This window comes from Coregonus lavaretus, assembly GCF_964263955.1.
Source record: "Coregonus lavaretus genome assembly, chromosome: 31".
Classification (NCBI taxonomy): Eukaryota; Metazoa; Chordata; class Actinopteri; order Salmoniformes; family Salmonidae; genus Coregonus; species Coregonus lavaretus.
Window position 1 is genome coordinate 7,346,426 of NC_140018.1, and position 6,631 is coordinate 7,353,056.

Here is a 6,631-nt window from a genome sequence, read left to right on the forward strand (position 1 = left end):
TGATACTGACATCAAGAGTAGAGGCTATAGCGATTCCCCCTGTGTGTGTGTGTGTGTGTGTGTGTGTGTGTGTGTGTGTGTGTGTGTGTGCGCGCGCGTATGCTTAGCCTTCCTCTTTCTGACCACAATTACACCTATTGGGACGGTGTGTGTATGAATTTATTCTGCTGCTCACCAGACCCTCTTCTCAACTCTGGGCTTTGTGTTTGATAAACATGCTCCTCTTTTCAGAGCGGACAATGGCAGGGAAAAGGGTGTATCTGTGGAGGGTCTAAAACCCTGGCTGCTCCTCCTGTATGTATTTAAGGAGAGCATGGTGTTCCCAGTGTCAGCACACTGTGTCTCATTATTAATGTTTTCATCAGTGGAGACCTAAATCCCTCACTGCCAACTTGGCATCTGCATTTATATATACAGTATTATGTGCGCCTGTTGAACTGTGAGAGATAGACATCGCTGAACCCATATCATATATGTGGATACAGTGTGAGGTAACTGAGGTAGGCTACATGTCTTGTATTGATGCATCTCACGTCTGCTGTTGTTACACAAATGCAATCTTGACTGTGTCTAATAGTGTTTGTTGTACAACTTGTGTGAAGACTGGTTATTTTTATTTATTTATTTTTGCTTTGAAAAGGGAATGTGATAATTGCTTTTTAGATTGAAGTTCATTTTACAACAGTTCTGTTATTGTTGGCAATTCATTCCACTTCGGCTGTTTTCCATAAGCATCTAGCCAATTTTTTATTTTATTTTTTTCTCTGAGGAAAGCAGACATATTTTCATTATTGCCCAGAAGGAGGAATTGAACCACTTTGACTCTCATCAGCTACAGGTTTGAAGCCTGCACCCCAGACTCCTGAAACTCATCTGGGTAGAATTAAGAGAGCATCTGGCTGTTATATTTAGCATCAGTTTGACATATTATTTGGTTATGAGGAAAACATTCAAATTCCATATGGGTATTCACTGCACTTAACAGGTAAGATGTTTGTTTTCAATCAAAACATTTGGTAGAGGGTAGAGGAAGTTCAGGAGTAAAAACAAACAAAATATAACTATTGTAAAATTGACTGTGTCCATAAAATGTACAGTACCAATCAAAAGTTTGGACACCTACTCATTAAAGGGTTTTTCTTTATTTTTACTATTTGCTACATTGTAGAATAATAGTGAAGACATCAAAACTATGAAATAACACATATGGAATCATGTAGTAACCAAAAAAGTGTTAAACAAATCAAAATATATTTTATATTAGAGATTCTTCAAATATCCACCCTTTGCCTTGATGACAGCTTTGCACACTCTTGGCATTCTCTCAACCAGCTTCATTAGGTGTGCCTTCTTAAAAGTTAATTTGTGGAATTTCTTTCCTTCTTAATGCGTTTGAGCCAATCATTTGTGGTGTGACAAGGTAGGGGGGGAAGCAAAGAGAAACGACAGTCCATCATTACTTTAAGACATGAAGGTCAGTCAATACGGAACATTTCAAGAACTTTAAACGTTTCTTCAAGTGCAGTCGCAAAAACCATCATGCGCTACGATGAAACTGGCTCTCATGAGGACCGTGACAGGAATGGAAGACCCAGAGTTAACTCTGCTGCAGAGGATAAGTTCATTAGAGTTACCAGCCTCAGAAATGGCAGCCGAAATAAATGCTTCACAGAGTTCAAGTAACAGACACATCTCAACATCAACTGTTCAGAGGGGACTGTGTGAATCAGGCCGCCATGGTCGAATTGCTGCAAAGAAACCACTACTAAAGGACAGCAATAATAAGAAGAGACCTGCTTGGGCCAAGAAACACGAGCAATGGACATTAGACCGGTGGAAATGTGTCCTTTGGTCTGGCGTCCAAATTGAAGATTTTTGGTTCCAACCGCCGTGTCTTTGTGAGACGCGGTGTGGGTGAACGGATGATCTCCACATGTGTATTTCCCACCGTAAAGCATGGTGGAGGAGGTGTTATGGTGTGGGGGTGCTTAGCTGGTGACACTGTCCGATATTTAGAATTCAAGGCACTCTTAACCAGCATGTCTACCACAGCATTCTACAGCGATACGCCATCCAATGTGGTTTGGGCTTAGTGGGACTATCATTTGTTTTTCAACAGGACAATGACCCAACACATCTCCAGGCTGTGTAAGGGCTATTTGACCAAGAAGGAGAGTGATGGAGTGCTGCATCAGATGACCTGGCCTCCACAATCCCCCGACCTCAACCCAATTGAGATAGTTTGGGATGAGTCGGACCGCAGAGTGAAGGAAAAGCAGCCAACAAGTGCTCAGCATATGTGGGAACTCCTTCAAGACTGTTGGAAAAGCATTCCAGGTGAAGCTGGTTGAGAGAATGCCAAGAGTGTGCAAAGCTGTCATCAAGGCAAAGGGTGGTTATTTGAAGATTCTCAAATATAAAATATATTTTGATTTGTTTAACACTTTTTTGGTTACTACATGATTTCATATGTGTTATTTCATAGTTTTGATGTCTTCACTATTAATATACAATGTAAAAAATAATAGAAAATAAAGAAAAACCCTTGAATGAGTAGGTGTGTCCAAACTTTTGACTGGTATTGTATTTCCATACATCATTATCACAAAGTTTGTACTTATTCCCAATTTTCTTCACATGACAAAAATACCTAATTCTTGTGCAGGTCTCCCAGAGTATAAACCCCTTGTCTTACCCATTTTTCCCAAATTATCGACTGCTTCCCCACACAAATAGCAGGATTCCACCATACAGAAGCATATCTTTGTCTATGAGGAGACTTTTTGATCCTTTTATGTATTGACAACCACACTGCCGTAGAATGGCCTAGAATTGGATTGATTCCCTGAATATCTGTATCATTGGCTCTTTTTTGGGATAGAATATGTAACGATCCGAAAGGAACTGTCAAATCCCTTTCCAACTTAACATTAGCGTAGACTAGTTGAACATGCATACATGTGGACAGGCACAGAGATTACATTTAGAACAATATCTAGCCTAATAGAAAGAAATATGGCATAACCCTCAACCTTTACATAGTGACCAGACCATCAAATCAAATCATATTTTATTTGTCACATACACGTGTTTAGCAAATGTTATAGCGGGTGTAGCGAAATGCTTGTGCTTCTAGCTCCGACAGTGCACTAATATCTAACAAGTAATACCTAACAATTTCACAACATATACCGAATACACACAAATCTAAGTAAGGAATGGAATTAAGAATATATACATATATGTACGTGCAATGACAGAGTGGCATGGACTAAGATACAGTAGAACATTATAGAATACAGTATATACATATGAGATGAGTAATGCAAGATATGTAAATATTATGAAAGTGACTAGTGTTCCATTTCTTAAAGTGGCCAGTGATTTCAATAGGCAGCAGCAGCCTCTAATGTGCTAGTGATGGCTATTTAACAGTCTGATGGCCTTGAGATAGAAGCTGTTTTTCAGTCTCTCGGTCCCAGGTTTGATGCCCCTGTACTGACTTTGCCTTCTGGATGATAGCGGGGTTAACAGGCAGTGGCTCGGGTGGTTGATGTCCATGATTATCTTTTTGGCCTTCCTGTGACATCGGGTGCTGTAGGTGTCCTGGAGGGCGGGTAGTTTGCCACCCTCTGGAGAGCCCTGCGGTTACGGGCGGTGCAGTTGCCGTACCAGGCAGTGAAACAGCCCAACAGGATGCTCTCAATTGTGCATCTGTAAAGGTTTGTGAGGGTTTTAGGTGCCAAGACAAATTTCTTCAGACTCCTGAGGCTCTGTTGGGCCTTCTTCACCACACTGTCTGCGTGGGTGGACCATTTCAGTTTGTCAGTGATGTGTACGCCAAGGAACTTGAAGCTTTCCACCTTCTCCACTGCGGTCCTGTAGATGTGGATAGGGGGGGTGCACCCTCTGCTGTTTGAGGCTGTTGGAGGCGTGCTTGGCCACGCAGTCATGAGTGAACAGGAAGTACAGGAGGGGGCTGAGCACGCACCTTTGAGGGGCCCCAGTGTTGAGGATGAGCGAAGTGGAGATGTTGTTTCCTACCTTCACCACCTGGGGGCGGCCCGTCAGGAAGTCCAGGACCCAGTTGCACAGGGCGGGGTTCAGACCCAGGGCCTCAAGCTTAATGATGCGCTTGTAGGGTACTATGGTGTTGAATGCTGAGCTATAGTCAATGAACAGCATTCTTACATAGATATTCCTCTTGTCCAGATGGGATAGGGCAGTGTGCAGTGTGATGGCGATTGCATCGTCTGTGGATCTATTGGGGCGGTAAGCAAATTGAAGTGGGTCTAGGGTGACAGGTAAGGTAGAGGTGATATGATCCTTGACTAGTCTCTCAAAGCACTTCATGATGACAGAGGTGAGTGCTACGGGGCGATAGTCATTTAGTTCAGTTACCTTTGCTTTCTTGGGTACAGGAACAATGGTGGCCATCTTGAAGCATGTGGGAACAGCTGACTAGGAAATGGAGAGATTGAATATGTCCGTAAACACACCAGCCAGCTGGTCTGTGCATGCTCTGAGGACGCGACTAGGGATGCCGTCTGGGCCGGCAGCCTTGCGGGGGTTAACATGCTTAAATGTCTTACTCACCGCCACGGAGAAGGAGAGCCCACAATCCTTGGTAGTGGGCCGCGTTGGTGGCACTGTGTTATCCTCAAAGCGGGTAAAGAGGGTTTTTAGCTTCTCTGGAAGCGAGATGTCGGTGTTAGCGACGGCGACGTGGCTGGTTTTCCTTTTGTAGTCCGTGATTGTCTGTAGACCCTGCCACATACAGTGGGGAGAACAAGTATTTGATACACTGCCGATTTTGCAGGTTTTCCTACTTACAAAGCATGTAGAGGTCTGTAATTTTTATCATAGGTACACTTCAACTGTGAGAGACGGAATCTAAAACAAAAATCCAGAAAATCACATTGTACGATTTTTAAGTAATTAATTTGCATTTTATTGCATGACATAAGTATTTGATACATCAGAAAAGCAGAACTTAATATTTGGTACAGAAACCTTTGTTTGCAATTACAGAGATCATACGTTTCCTGTAGGTCTTGACCAGGTTTGCACACACTGCAGCAGGGATTTTGGCCCACTCCTCCATACAGACCTTCTCCAGATCCTTCAGGTTTCGGGGCTGTCACTGGGCAATACGGACTTTCAGCTCCCTACAAAGATTTTCTATTGGGTTCAGGTCTGGAGACTGGCTAGGCCACTCCAGGACCTTGAGATGCTTCTTACGGAGCCACTCCTTAGTTGCCCTGGCTGTGTGTTTCGGGTCGTTGTCATGCTGGAAGACCCAGCCACGACCCATCTTCAATGCTCTTACTGAGGGAAGGAGGTTGTTGGCCAAGATCTCGCGATACATGGCCCCATCCATCCTCCCCTCAATACAGTGCAGTCGTCCTGTCCCCTTTGCAGAAAAGCATCCCCAAAGAATGATGTTTCCACCTCCATGCTTCACGGTTGGGATGGTGTTCTTGGGGTTGTACTCATCCTTCTTCTTCCTCCAAACACGGCGAGTGGAGTTTAGACCAAAAAGCTCTATTTTTGTCTCATCAGACCACATTACCTTCTCCCATTCCTCCTCTGGATCATCCAGATGGTCATTGGCAAACTTCAGATGGGCCTGGACATGTGCTGGCTTGAGCAGGGAGACCTTGCGTGCGCTGCAGGATCTCCCTGCTTTAATCCATGACGGCGTAGTGTATTACTAATGGTTTTCTTTGAGACTGTGGTCCCAGCTCTCTTCAGGTCATTGACTAGGTCCTGCCGTGTAGTTCTGGGCTGATCCCTCACCTTCCTCATGATCATTGATGCCCCACGAGGTGAGATCTTGCATGGAGCCCCAGACCGAGGGTGATTGACCGTCATCTTGAACTTCTTCCATTTTCTAATAATTGCGCCAACAGTGTTTGCCTTCTCACCAAGCTGCTTGCCTATTGTCCTGTAGCCCATCCCAGCCTTGTGCAGGTCTACAATTATATCCCTGATGTCCTTACACAGCTCTCTGGTCTTGGCCATTGTGGAGAGGTTGGAGTCTGTTTGATTGAGTGTGTGGACAGGTGTCTTTTATACAGGTAACGAGTTCAAACAGGTGCCGTTAATACAGGTAATGAGTGGAGAACAGGAGGGCTTCTTAAAGAAAAACTAACAGGTCTTTGAGAGCCGGAATTCTTACTGGTTGGTAGGTGATCAAATACTTATGTCATGCAATAAAATGCAAATTAATTACTTAAAAATCATACAATGTGATTTTCTGGATTTTTGTTTTAGATTCCGTGTCTCACAGTTGAAGTGTACCTATGATATAAATTACAGACCTCTAAATGCTTTGTAAGTAGGAAAACCTGCAAAATCGGCAGTGTATCAAATACTTGTTCTCCCCACTGTACGTCTCGTGTCTGAGCCGTTGAATTGCGACTCCACTTTGTCTCTATACTGATGTTTTGCCAGTTTAATTGCCTTGCGGAGTGAGAAGCTACACTGTTTTTATTCTGTCACCTTGACATGGTTAAATGCGGTGGTTCGTGCTTTCAGTTTTGCGCGAATGCTGCCATCTATCCACGGTTTCTGGTTAGTGTAGGTTTTAATAGTCACAGTGGGCACAACATCTCCTATACACTTCCTG